The 15,219-nt window shown below is 35.4% G+C and overlaps 1 pseudogene; it reads right to left on the bottom strand.

The window, feature by feature from the left end:
- Positions 1–810: 810 nt before the first annotated feature.
- On the bottom strand, positions 811–2,763 carry LOC102150651 (zinc finger protein 64-like; annotated as a pseudogene).
- Between the last annotated feature and the right edge of the window lie 12,456 nt (positions 2,764–15,219).

The following is a 15,219-nucleotide window of genomic DNA, read 5'->3' as shown; positions in this document are numbered from 1 at the left end:
GTAGTTATTTTCTTAATTTCTTTTTCCTGTTTTTTATTTTTAGTGTACAGAAAGGCAACAGGTTTTGTGTGTAATTTTCTGTCCTGCAAGTTTCACATTTCTCTAGTGTTTAGTGATGTGAGGCACCTATTCACATGCTTGTTGGCTCTCATTTATATTCTTTGGAAAAATTTGTTAGTTCAAATAGTTGTGTGCATTTTTTTGAGGATTCTTTAGGGATTTCTAAACATAACATCATGTCACCTGCAGAAAGGATAATTTTTCTCTTCCCTTCTTTTTTAATCACGTATCACCATTTATTAATAAACCATTTATTTTTTGCTTGTTAGCACTAAACATTCTTTTTGCTATCAAGTCTCTATAGTATCTATGTAACCTTATGCAGAAAACACTTTCCTATCAATACGTTTGTATCCATATATTAAAATACTAATATTCCTAATTCTGTTGGAAACAAGCAATGTGTCCATGACTTAATTCACTTAATTCCAATCCCTAATCAGAATCATCCTGATAACATATAAGACTCTACGATGATTAGAACATGGTGATTCCAAGATAGTCTCAAAGTTACTACAGTACTAAAAGTATAATAAGCAGCATAAAAATGACAATTTATGATGTGGATTTTACAACAATCCTTAAACACATTAACAGAAAACCTCTTACAGAATTCTACTTGTGACTTGTTTTTTATCACTCCTCCTTTTTTTTCATTTTTGAGTACTAATCTGGTACAGAGTCAGCTGGATAGAGCAAAGCTGGTTGGACCCCTCTTTGAGTGATGCAGTAAGCCCATTTGGGTTGTTCTCACTGGAAAGAGGAGAATACAGGTTGAGTCATTGCAGCCATGACCACATTCTGACCTCTGTTGCTCACCATGGTCACTTCAGTTGTCCCCTCCTGAATCAAAGGGTTAAGGTCTTCAAAGTCAGTGTAAGTAATACCCAAACTAGTGATGAAAGGCTTGTTGTAAGAGCTTTCCTGGGTTCCACCTAGGGCTATGGGAATCAGTCTGGTGCAGAGCAGCTTTATCCTTCTGGTTTTGAGCAGTCAGCAGGACAAATGCCTGAGCCATCACTCATGCATAGTTGGGACACCCAGAGGAGAGAATAGGGGAGGCAATCAGACTGATCTGGCACATGATCCATAGGCCACTGTTCCCTGAGAGCCCCTGTGTGTTCTGAGCAACCCTGACTGGTGGTACTATGTTTGGTGAAGGAGAAGCACCCTGGCTGATGGTGTTTGTCTAGGGAACTTGATGCCCAGTGATGATTTTGACTCTTGCTCACTGAACTGGGGCACTTGGCTGGGCTGGAGTGGTACCTGGAGGTGTCACAGAGTAAGGTGGCAGTGGGGAGCTTATGGAGTTGATTGGAGTTGATGGAGTTGGATGAAGTTGAAACTGTAGGACAGCCACAGCCAAGCTCTTCTTTTCATTGTGTTTCTTATGTTGCCTCATATGGCTGCAGAGAAAATTCTCCCACGTGAATGAGGCATCACATATATCACTGTGAAAAGTTTTCTTAGTCTCCATCTTGGCCATTTGCTAGCTGCTCTGTCTTCCTGTGTCTTTCATATCCAAGGACATGGGTCTCGACCATGTCCTCATGGAACTGCTTTGAGTGCTTGCTCAAGTTGCTGTGCTGTGTTATGTCAAAGCTGCAGTAACTACACTGGAAGGGGTGGTTGATTCATTGGATGGATAAAGGATGCTCAGAAAGGACTTGTTGGAATAGGAGTAGCTGCACTCAGAGCATTTCTTGGGTGGTGCCTACTGGCATACCCAGCTGTACTTCTGAGGGTGTATTTGCTGTCACTCAGAATGTCACAATGCAGACATTTGAAGTTGTTCCCCCTATGTTTGATGTCACTGTGTGTTACGAGGTTCCTTTGCATGGTGCAATGGACATTGCACAACTCTACTTGAAAGGCTTTTCCTCCAGTGCACATACATAAGCATTTTCAAGTATGAGTTTAATTTGGACTTGGTATTAAAGACCAGCACTGGAAGGGCACGTCTCCAGTATGGGACTGGAGGTGAAGGGTGAGCCAGTTGGAGTTGCAGCCGGCATAAGAGCATTCTCTGGCAGGTGAAGGGTCACTCACTGAGCCGTATTTGCAGCTGCTTGCTAAGGCTGCTGCTGTGGGCAGCCAAGTTGTCACTAGTGTCACACTTGTAGAGCTTCACATCTGTGTGTCATGTGGTTGATCATATTGTCCTTCTAGCTAAAGAACTTGTCATAGGTTTTATGTTTGTAGGGTTTCTCTCCCATGATACATTTTAAGTGATGGTTCACATCCACAGACAGTCTTGAATTGGCAAACTGAATAGCAACAGGTAAGCCTTTTCTAAGCAGGCAGGGCTGCATTTTTTTGGCATGCAACTTGGCAGGGAGAAAAATGACAGTGGCTGTCTGATTTTCAATGCTTTCCTTGGGCAGTCAATTTTGATATTCATGTTTAAAAACAAATTCTGGAGCTGAAACTGCTTGTCTGGCTCTCTGAGGTGATGTTTCTGGTTGTGGTCTGAGCCTGCATAGCAGGTACCATTCCTCTGATAATAGATGGACCATGCTGGGCCAACCTGGTGGTGCTCGTCAGCTGGCAGCCACTTTCCTTGTGAGCTACAATCATTTAGGTTGCTAAACCGTTGCTTACTGATACCACGCGTGTGTATGTCGGGTTCAGCTGCAATTTTATCACTGTGCTACCTGGAATTTACACTGAGCACGGGAAGCTCTCTCCCCTGTTCACATTCATGGCTACAGGTTGAGAGGTCCCAGCCTGGTGTGGTTCCCGCATGGGGTGTTCTGACTTCATAGTGTAAGGACGTTTCCTTTTATTTTTCCACATGCCACCAGGCTTCCTATTTCTCCTTTCAATTTAGATGTGTTTTATTTTGTTTTCTTCCCTAATTGCTCTGGCTAGGCCTTCTAACTCTCTGTTGAAGAGAAGTAGCAGGATTCCTTGTCTTGTTCCTGATCTTAGAGGAAAATGTTTCAGTTTTTCACCATTCATCATGATGTTAATTCTGTATTGTTGTCTTTATTATTATCATTTTGATACAGTTTCCTTCTATTCCTAGTTTGTTGAGTGCTTTTGTCTTGAAATAGTACTGAATTTTGTAAAATGCTTTGTGTGTATCAATTGCAATGATCATGTGTTTTTTCTTTATTCTTTTAATATAATGAACAATAAAGACTGAATGTACTTTCATTACCACAAGAAATCCCACTTGGTCAAGCTGTGTAAGCCCTCCTTTGAACAAGAGGCTAAACTTGTTTTTTCTTAGTGTTTTGTTGAGGATTTTTCATCAATATTCATAAGGGTTATTGGGGTTTTTTTTTCATCATCTTTGTCTTTGTTTGGTATCGGGGTGATATACTGGCCTCATAAAATAAATTTGGAAGTTTCCCCTCCTCTTCCATCTTTTGGAAGAGTTCTAGGATACCTGATGTTAAGTCTTTCATAAATGTTTGGTAGAATTCTTCAGTGAGGCCACTTGGTCCTGGGATTTTCTTTCTTGATTACTTTCTAATTACTAATTCAATCTCCTTAAAAGTTATTGCTCTCTTCAGATTTTCTCTTTCATAAATATTCCATTTTGGTAGATTTATGATTCTGGGAATTTTTAAAATTTGATTCTACATTATCCATTTTGTTAGTGTACAACTGTTCATAGTCTTTATTTTAATCCATTTTATTTCTGTTGATTGATAGTAATGTCCCTACTTTCATTTCTGATGTTAGTAATTTTGGACTTCTCTCTCTTTTTCTTAGTCAATCTACTAAAGAATTGCAAATTTTGTTGATCTCTTAAAGGAATTAACTCTTGGTTTTATTGATTTTCTCTATTGTTTTGCTGTTTATTTTATCTATATCTCCTCTAATCTTTATTGTTTTCTTTCTTGTGCTTGTTTTTAATTTTATTTTTCTTGTTTTTTGTAGTTCCTTAATGTGGAAAATTAAGCTTTTGATTTGAAATATTTCTTCTGTTTCGGTGTAGATAATCATATCTATAAATTTCCTTCTGCACTGCTTGTGCGGTATTCCATGTATTTTGGTATGTTTTGTTTTCATTTTCAGTTGTCTATAGATATTTTCTAATATACCTTGGGAATTCTTCTTTGACCCATTGGTTATTTTACATGGTGTTGTTTAATTTCCACATATTTGTGAATTTTTCCATTTTCCTTCTGTTGTTGAATTCCACTTTCATTTTGCAGGGGTTAGAAAAGACTCTTTGAAAAATTTCACTCTTTCTAAATTTATTAAGACTTGGTTTGTGGCCTAATATGCAGTCTCACCTGGAGAATATTGCATAAGGTTAAGTATTCAGCTTTCTTTGGATGGAGTGTTCTGTTAGGTCTAATTGGTTTAGAGTGTTTTTCAAGTCCCTTACTTCCTTATTGAAATTCTTTCTGGTTTTTCTGTCCCTTACTAAAAGTGGGGTACTGAAGTCTCCTACTGTTATTGTTACACTTCTTATGTCTCCTTTCCATTCTGTCAATGTTTGATTTATATATTTTGGAGCTCTGATGTTTGTTGCATATGCTGTAATTGTTGTATCTTCTTTGTGAATTGATCCTCTTATCAATATATACTGTCTTTTGTCTTTCAACACGTTTTTTGACTTAGAGTCTATTTTATCTGATATTAATATGGTCATGATTCCTCATTTTTGTTTACTATTTGTGTGGAGTTTCTCTTTCCCTCCTTTCTTTTCCAACTTCTTTTTGTCGTCAGCTCCAAAGTAGACAGTAAATAGTTGGATCATTGTTAATTTTTTCCCATTCTATGTTTTTGATTTATGAGTTTAATCTAATTACATTTAAAATAATTATTTATAGAGAAGGAGCTACTTTTGCCATCTTGTTATTTGTCTTTCATGCTTTGAGATTATTGTTCTGGTTTCCTCCATCACTTTCTTACTTTGTGTTTAGTTGATTTTTTGTAGTGAACCATTTTGATTCTTATTTCCTTTTTTGTATATTTTATAAAGATTTCCTTTGAAGTCTTGTGTATTACATATAAAATTCTAAAATTATAACAATATTTCAAGTTGATATCAACTTAAGTTCAATTTCATGTAAAAACTTTGCTGCTTTACAGCTCTACCCTCCCAGTTTGTTATCAATGTCACTAATTACATCTTTATTTACTGTGTACTCATTAACATAAATTTGTAATTGTATTTTATCCAGTTATCTTTTAAATTCTGTATAAAAAAATTTTAAATGGAGATACAATCCAAAATCACAATACTGGTTTTTATATTTGCCCAGGTATTTACCTTACTATAGAGCTTTACATTTCCATACATCTTCAACTTACCATCTAGCATACCCACATTTAAACCTGAAAGCTGTCCTTTAGCAGTTCTTGTGGGACAGGTCTGGTGGAAATGAGTTCTGTCAGCTTTTGATTATAGGCAAATATCTTAATTTCCACCTCATTTTTTGAAGGATAGTTTTGCTGGATATCAAATTCATGGCTAACAAGCTTTATATTTTTTTCTTTCAGCATTTTACACATATCATCTCACTGCCTTATGGCCTCTGACATTTTTGTGGAAAGATTGGGTCATAATTTTAAGTGCTTTCCTTGTAAGTGGAAAGGTTTTAAAATTTTCTGTTCTCAAAATTTTCTTATCATTATCCTTCAACAGTTTGATTATAATGTCTTATTGTGGATCTCTTTGGGTTTATCTTACTTGAAGTTCATTGAACTTCATTGATTTGTAGATTCATATTTTTTCTCAAATTTGAACAGTTTTTGTCCATTGAGTCTTCAAATAATCTCTCTGCCTCTTCTCAATCTTATCCTTCTGGGGTTCCCATAATGCATATATTTGTCCTTTTGTGTTGTGCCCTACATTCTTTGGCCTCTGTTCATTTTTTCTTTTCATTCCTCAGATTTCGTAATTTCACAAGTTGAACTTCCAGTTTTCTGATTCTTCTGCCTGCTCAAGTCAGTTATTGAAATCCCACACTCAGTATTTCAATTTGTTCCCTGTATTTTTCAGCTCCAAATAGTCTGTTCCATTATTTATTATAATTTCTTTATTGATCTGATCATTTTGTTTCTATGTTGTTTTTCTGGTTTACTTTGGTTCTTTGTTTTTCTAAGCTTACTGAGCATTTGTAAGACAGTTGTTTAAAGTCTTTCTCTAGTAAGTTTTATACTTATGTTCTACAGGGATGGCTTCTGAATATTTATTTTTCTTTTGAGTGGATTATATTTCTCTCTTTTTTGTATGCTTTGTGATTATTTTCATAAAATATTGGGCATGTGACAAACACCCATGTTACCTAGTGTTTGTAGACTGTTTCTGTGCCAGAGAAGTCTTTCACTAATTACCTGAGCCTTGGTTCTGAGCCTCAGAATCAGCCTGATGAGAAAGCTTAAGGTCCTATGGGTCTTTTCTCAGCATGCACCTTACCTGGACCTGTGTGTGCCTTTTTAGATTTTCCCATATACACAACTTGTTTTAAATTTCTTAATTTTCCAAAGATTTCTCTCCTTTGGGGTTTGTTGTATTTCCCCACTCATAATCTCTTACCTCAGTCATCCGTGATTCAATCTCCCTGCAATTTTTTAATAGAGTCTGCTGCTCTTCCTTACCTGATATCCCAGTTAGGGAATCTTCAAGTAGCCCCCAACAGTTCAGACAATTGCAAATAATATCTGTTTCAGTGCCTCCAGAAAACAGGAGGGAATTTGAAACTGGACTGCTGCCTCAGATGGTCTACTGTATGATTTCTCCTATAGTCTTTTGCCCCAGGTATTTCCACATTGGTCTACCTCCAGTTTTCATGAGTAGTGACAGATATTTCTTCCTCCTAAGATCTGAGTTAGATAGAACAGAAACCAGTTCTTCAGGTGGCCCCAAGACAAACTAGAGTGTTGAAAGTAAGGTCTGGTTACTTTCTCTGGTGTGAGAGAGGGAATTTGGAACTGGGCTGGCACCTCCTCTATGCCAAGACCATGCCACTTGGGGAGGAGGGTGTGGGCCAAGTATGAACAAAATGGCCATGGAATTTCTTACCCTTTTGAATGTAACATTTTGTAGATTGGGCGTTTGCTTGTTTCTTGTATGCTTTTGGCTAGTTTCCAGACCTCCAATCTTTCTGCTGTTTTTAGATGTCTCCATGGGGGATTAAGAGCCTGGAACTTCCTGGTCTGCTTTTTTGCTACTGTCACTCCAAACCAATCACTTTGTGAAAACTTGAAGAAATGATTAAAATTATGTCACTTTAGTAGATGTGAAGGCTAGATGACTTACAATTTGTTCTTAACAAAAATGAAAAAAACAAATATTCCTTAGGTAAATTTGTCTTTTGAAGGGTAGCAAGAAAAGAGAAGAATGCTACCCAGTTCTTATATTTATTATAAACTTATGTACAGAGTTCATTGACCTCCTGGCCTTCCAAGGACACTGAGCCTGGGCCCTATGTGAAGGAATGTGTCTGGGCTCAGGGCCAAAGATGGCCACTTTGGCCATCACCCTAAGGCACAAGTTACAAAGGATACTTCCTGCATCATGTTCCTTGTCTAGGCTGGCCACCCGGATGGACATCTGACTAGACTTTAGAAATATCCCATCTGTGGGAACAAGCAGAAATAACTCAAAGTATCCAAATGTCTGAAACCCTGAGTCAGAACCCAGAGAAACCTTAGGATAAAAGAGAGTCACAGGCATGGAACAATTGGGAGTCTCACTGAGGAAAGGATGCTTTGCCGCAGACCCAGACAATTGGCACTCCTACCCGCCGTACAAAGTCTTGGGACTTCCCCGGTTGACTGTGGTGTGGATGTTGTAAGCACCGATTTGTTGTTCCCTTTTATCCCTGCTGTTTGCTCTGTTTCCCTTTAACAATAAACTTTGATTGCTTAAACAACCATGTAGCCTTGGCAGTACCTGTCATTCCTTGCTCTTTGTGGCTGCAGACAACAACTTAACACACAATTACACAGTAGAATATTATAAACCCATATCATTATGAACATATATACAAAGATCCACAAAACATAACAAATACTATTCAGTTATATAATAATGAGAAAAAACCCCACAAAAACCTTGTCATAACACATTAAGGATTATAGTAGTGTATTTCAGTGTCAGAATTTCTTTTTAAAAATTATTTCACTGATTTTAACTTTTCCTTCAATTTCCACAATTGTACACACGTACACATACAAACACCGTCATAAGAAAATACAGACTATTTCCATTTACCCAGAATATTCTCTAAAGACCCTTCATATTAAATTCACTCATTTTCTTCTGACAAATTAATATATATAGTTGTACAAACTATAATATTCGTGTTATTATTCAATAATGCAATATTCATGTGTTATATAAATTATTTCTCTTTTGGATAATATAATGAACATGCACATATAATACAATATTTATACATGTGTGTATATATATGTATGTTACGGACATTTTGATTGACATTCTTATGAATATGGCTGCTTCTTGACATTTGCACAGATTTTTTTGTACACATAAGTTTATATTTGTCTTAGGTAAATACCTATAAATGGAATTGGTCCAACATAGGAGGGTTGCGTAAACCACATATGAGTGTATCACTTACTCTACATCCTTGGAAATATTTACGTTTTCCAGTGCCTTTTTTCTTTTTAGACTTCTAAGGCATGGCAAAGAGTAATATGCACTTTCCAATGACTAATGCTCTTGAACACCTTTCATTTACTTATTGACCATCCACAGACATGTCTTCTTTTATAATCTGCTCAATTTTTAATTGAATTGCTTCCCTTTTTGTTCTTGATATTTAGGGATTCTTTATATAATTTGCATAAGACTCCTTTGTCATGTATATGTACAGTGAGTACTTTCTCCTTAGTCTGCTGATTGCCTATTCAGTTATTTCATGAGGTCTTTTGAATTTTAAATTTTCATTATTTTTTTCTATTATCCTTTTTTCTTTTGTGATTAGTTCTTTTTGTGTCCTAAGAAAGCTTTGCCAATTTCAATTTGTAATTTTTATTAGAAGTCTTACAATTTTAGCTTTTAGATTTAGACGTATAATCCATCTTGAAATAATTTTTATGTGTGGAGTATGGTTACATTGAAGGTTTATTTTTTAATATGGCCATTCTGTTTCTTCGTTGAATTGATTTAGAGCCTCAGAATTCTTTTAATATAATACATCATATTTCCAGATTATCTGAGAGAAGAGTGTAGGGCAGACAAATGTGTTGAATAAATTCAAATTGACTTTATGACATTAAAAAAGAAAACAATCTCTTAGTAAAGTAAGAGTAGAAGCAAACTTCCTTAAACAAATTAAAAAGTCTCTCTCTCTGCATATATGCACACACACACACTTATGTATACATATATATATGATATGTAATATAAGCATAATAAATAATATAAACATATATAACAAACATAAAATGTGATATAAAATGATATGTGATATAAACAGTACATCCAATTTGGACAGTTTTTTGGGTTTTCTTGCTAATGGTTTATTTTTATTTTTTAAATTATTTTATTGAAGTCATATTGGCTTATAACATCGTGTAAATTTCAGGTCTACATTATTATACATCAGTTTCTGTATAGACTTCATTGTGTTCACCACCAACACTCTAGTTTTCATCCATCACCATACATATGTGCCACTTTACCCTTTCAGTCTCTCACCCTCTTCCCCTCTGGTAACCACTAATTTTTTTCCTCATCTATGTGTTTGTTTATCTTCCACATATGAGTGAAATCAAATGGTGTTTGTTTTTCTCTATCTGCTATTTTGCTTCACATAGTACCCTCAGGGTCCATCCACGTTGTCACAAATGGCATGATTTTGTCTTTTTATGGCTGCATAATATTCCATTGTATATACATATACGCTATCTTCTTCATCCATTCATCCATTGATATCCATTGATGGGCACTTGGCCTTCTTCCATTTCTTGGCTATCATGAATAGTGCTGTGATGAACAGAGGAGGGCATAAATCTTTCTGAATTATTTTTTTCATGGAATTTGGATAAATATCAATAGTGGGAGAGCTAGATCATATGGTATTTCTATTTTTAATTTTTCAAGAAATCTCCATACTGTTTTCCATAGTGGCTGCACCAGTTTGCATTCCAATCAGCAATGCATGAGGGTTCCCTTTTCTCCACATCCTCTCCACGCTTGTTAACTCTTATCTTGTTAATTATAGTCATTATGATGGGTGTGGGCTGGTATTTCACTGTAGTTTTGATTTGCATTTTCCTAATAATTAATGACATTAAGCATCTTTTCGTGTGTCTGTTGCCCACCCAAATATCCTCTTGGGAAAATATGTGTTCATATCCTTTGCCCATTTTTTAAATTGGGTTTTCATTTTTCTTTGAGGAGGATCAGCCCTGAGCTAACTACTGCCAGTCCTCCTCTTTTTGCTGAGTAAGTCTGGCCCTGAGCTAACATCCATGCCCATCTTCCTCTACTTTATATGTGGGACACCTACCACAGCATGGTGTGCCAAAGGGTGCCATGTCCGCACCCGGATCTGAACCAGAGAACCCCAGGCCGCCGAGAAGTGGAATGTGTGAACTTAACCACTGTGCCACCAGGCAGGCCCCCTGGGTTTTCATTTTTTATTGTTGACTTGTACAAGTTCTTTATATATTTTGGAAATTAACCCCTTGTCAGATATATTATTTGCAAATATTTTCTCCCAATTGGTGGGTCATCATTTCATAATGTTGATAGCTTCCTTTGCCATAGAGATGTTTTTTAGTTTGATGTAGTCCCATTTGTTTATTTTTTCTTTTGTTTCCCTTGCCTGAGTAGACGAGATATTTAAAAAAAATACTGCTAAGACCATGTCAAAGAGTGTACTGTATATATTTCTTCTTGTAGTTTTATGGCTTCAGATCTCACATTCAAATCTTTAATCCACTTTGAGTTAATTTTTCTGTCTGGTGTGAGATAATGATCTTTCATTCTTTTGCATGTGGTTGTCCAGTTTTCCCAACACTATTTAAGAAACTTTTCTTCCTCCATTGTGTGTCCTTCACTCCTTTCTCAAAGATTAGCTGTCCACAGATGTGTGATTTTATTTCTGGGTACTCAATTCTGCTTCATTAATCTCTGTGTCTGTTTTTCTGCCAGTACTGTGCTGTTTTGATTATTACAGCTTTGTAGCATCCTTTAAAATTATCAGAAAAACTTTGGTGTCTCTAGTTTTGTCTTTTTTCCTCAGGATTCCTTTGGCTATTGGGATTCTTTCTTCGTTCTGTATAAATTTTAAGATTCTTCATTCTATTTCTGTGAAGAATGTCATTGGAATTCTGGTTGGGATTGCATTGAATCTATAGATTGCTTTAAGTAATACGGACATTTGAACTATGTTTATTCTTCTAATCTATTATCAAGGAAAATCTTTCCATTTTTTTTTTCATCTTCTCTGGCATCTTTCAATAATGTCTTATAGTTTTCAATGTATAGGTCTTTCACTTCCTTGGTTAAATTTATTCCTAAGTATTTATTCCTTGTTTGCAATCATAAATGGTATTGTATTCTTGATTTCTCTTTTTGTTAGTTCATTATTAAGTATAGAAATGCTACTGATTTTAATATGTTGATCTGATATGGTGCAACTTTACTGTATTCATTGATTATTTCTAACAGGTTTTTTTGGTGGATTCTTTAGGATATTCTATATAGAGAATCATATCATACATAGTGACAGTTTTTTTTTTTTGTCTCTCAAAACTTTCATTGTTTCTTTCTTTCTTTATTGTTTTAGAGTTTTCAGTTGACTTTTTTTATTACTGTTATGATAGATTACAACCGTGTGAGAATTCAGTTGTACATTATTGTTAGTCATGTTGTGAGTACACCACTTCCCCCTTCATAGTGACAGTTTTACTTCTTCCTTTCCAATTTGCATAAGTTTTATTCATTTTTTTTCCTAATTTCTCTGGCTAAAACTTTCAGTACTCTGGTGAATCATGGTGCAGAGAGTGGGCATGCTTGTCCCTTTCTCAGAGCAGTAGCTTTCAGGTTTTCACCTTTAAGTATGATGTGGCTTGTAGGTTTGTCATATAAAGTCTTTATTATATTGAGGTATTTTCCTTCTATACCCATTTTATTGAAAATTTTTATCATAAATGAATGTTAGATTATGTCAAATACATTTTCTGCTTGTTGAGATGATCATGTGATTTTATTCTTCATTTTGTTAATGTGCTGTATCACACTGATTGATTTGTAGAAGTTCAATCATCACCGTATCCTTGAAATAAACCCCACTTGATGGTGGTGTATGATCTTTTTAATGTATTGTTGTATTCATTTTGAAAGCATTTTGTTGAGAATTTTTGCATCTATGTTCATCAGGGAGATTGGCCTGTAGTTTTCCTTTTGTATGTTGTCCTTCTCTGGTTTTGGTATCAGGGTAATGTTGGACTCATAAAGTGAGTTTGGAAACATCCTGTCCTCTTCAATTTTTCAGAATATTTTGAGAAGGGTAGGTATTAAATCTTCTTTGGATGTTTGGTGGAATTCACCAGAGAAGCTATCTGGTCCTGGACATTTGTGTTTTGGGAGGTTTTTGATTGCTGTTTCAATCTTTTCATTTTTGATTGGTCTATTCAGATTATCTAGTTCTTGTTGACCCAATTTTGGGAGATTGCATGATTCTAAGAATTTTATGACTCCAATGTGGAGTTTTTAATAATCCCAATTTAATCCTAAATACCAATTAAAATCAGAATCAAGACAATTATTTGCTTTGAGTCTTTTTACTTAACATTGTAATGAGGTATTAAACAATGTAGTAATACAACCAAAATAAATAAGGTGTACAATATTTGAAATTTTAATAAAATCCCTTATTTATTTGAAGGTGAGATGATTGTCTATATAAAGAATGCGATAAAGTCCATAGGAAATCTTCTAAAACATGAGAAAATCATCCTTCAAATTTAAAATTTATATTATTGCTAATCACTGGAACCTATTTGTCAGTTTATGAACAGATAGCTCACTGAGTAGAAAGCTTAAAAAATATACATTTAAAAATATTTCACTTAAAAAATAACAGGAGATATCCATATTATTATAACATCAGGAAACCTAGAGATATGCATAAAAATGTACATGCAATTTATTACTGTATTGTTTTGGGGAATAAACCAAATTTATATTAACATAGGAATTGATAAACACACCATGGTAGAAATTTATAAAATAAAACATAATTCCACAATCTAAGTAAATGGTGAGAAACTTCATCTCTCTAAATATATCCACAACATTAAAAATCATTGTGCATAAATATGAGCTTCATAATAGTAGAATGATATATCATATGTTTAAAATACTAAAGTGTTTCAAACAATAGTAAATAATCTTTGAAGATTTATGCAGTTTTTTTTTTTTTTACAGATTGGCACCTGAGCTAACAACTGTTGCCAATCTCCTCTTTTTTTTCTGCTTTATCTTCCCAACCTCCCCTGTACATAGTTGTATATCTTAGTTGCAGGTCCTTCCAGTTGTGGGATGTGGGACGCCGCCTCAATGTAGCCTGAAAAGTGGTGCCGTGTCCTCGCCCAGGGTCTGAAACCTGGGCCACCGCAGCGGAGCACGTGAACTTAACCACTCGGCCATGGAACTGGCCCCGATTTATGCAGCTTTATCCAAAAATAGAAGCAGGCATTTTTTTCTTTGTCATGGTTAGTGAAGGAAACTAAACTAGGTTTTTGGTAAAGGAAATTGGAGCTGAACTTTTAAGGGTTACCTCCACCTCATAGCCTCTACTCCAGCATAATTCAGCAATGATCCACCGTGGAAACCTCCTCCACAGGAAAGAAGAGAGTGGATTCTGTAAGACTGTTCCAGAGAATGTGGATGCTCTCACTTCCAAAATATTGATTCATGATGACAACTGTAAAATGGAGAAAGTAGTGACCTCTGTTCCAATTCCACATCTCAAATCACTGGAACAGCCATCAAACTGGCCCAATAGCTAACACTTATAGAGGACCAAGGAAGAAATGAAGTCTAAGGAATCATTTTTGTTATATTTCAACTACAAGAATGGTGAAGTGGAGCACGAATAAGAAAATCCATAGTCTTCACCATACAAAGGGATTGACAAATACTGACTTTATGCTACTAGCTACTTCTATAGCAATAGGAGAGGAAAACAAGGATGGAATTAGGAAAGGCAGCACAGGGCTTCATTTCTGTCTTTATTTTATAAAAATATTTTAAAAAGCGTCATAGACAAATATAAAATTTTAAGTAAGATTAACTCAGGTGCCAGGTTTCTAAATATGTGTCATATTATCCATATTCTTATCTATATATTTGACATAGTTCAAGGTATATTAAGCATTTCTTCTTTTTATTAAAATAGTCTGAATTTGAAACACATACTTTGAGTCTATTGATAAGATTGATAAGATGCTATAAAATTGAGGATAATTGTCTAGGTGGATGCTTGATAGTTGTAAGACTATCCAAAGTAAATCTCTTGTCATGTATACTTACTGACCCATTATAACCTGAGATGATGGAATATATTGTCAGCATATTTCTAAGAGGCAGATTTTTATCATATTTTCTTTATACGTATGCCAGATTTATTAAAATAAATGATATAGTGATTATATTATGAAGTGAAAATTTTCTTTAATATTGGTAACTTAGTCTGATTTCTTTTTCACCTGTGAGTTTGAATTAACCCATTTTGGCTTCATGCCTTTATATTTGGACAGCAGGATAAGTATTTACTGTTAAAAGCTTATTGTATAACTGCTAACTATTTCACACCCAGCATAGACTGACTACAGTTAACAGGGTTGGTGTGCAGTTCAGAGAGATGACACTTTACTGCTATGAGACTCAGTTCCCCCCCCCTCCCCGGCCAGGTGTTACCATGGCAACTGCACAACTTTGTCTCCTTTCAGCTTGCTAATCAAGGGTCATTACAGATCCCTGAGAATGTCCCTCAATTGCTTTAATAGACTAAGGATCCAATTAACCATAGATTCCAAGTGAGAAAGATAAAGTTTTAACTCTTGCTAATTGGGAAACTATTTAACACGGCTCTGTGGATGCTTAACTTTACTAAACTTATTAACTCTATTGACCACAATCTCAGAAGTCCCATTTAATGAGCCCCTAAACACTGTTCTTCCAATTAAGGCCTTTCCTTCCATGCT

Source organism: Equus caballus, chromosome 21 (genome assembly GCF_041296265.1).
Source record: "Equus caballus isolate H_3958 breed thoroughbred chromosome 21, TB-T2T, whole genome shotgun sequence".
Taxonomy (NCBI): Eukaryota; Metazoa; Chordata; class Mammalia; order Perissodactyla; family Equidae; genus Equus; species Equus caballus.
This window is presented reverse-complemented; position numbering and strand designations above follow the sequence as displayed.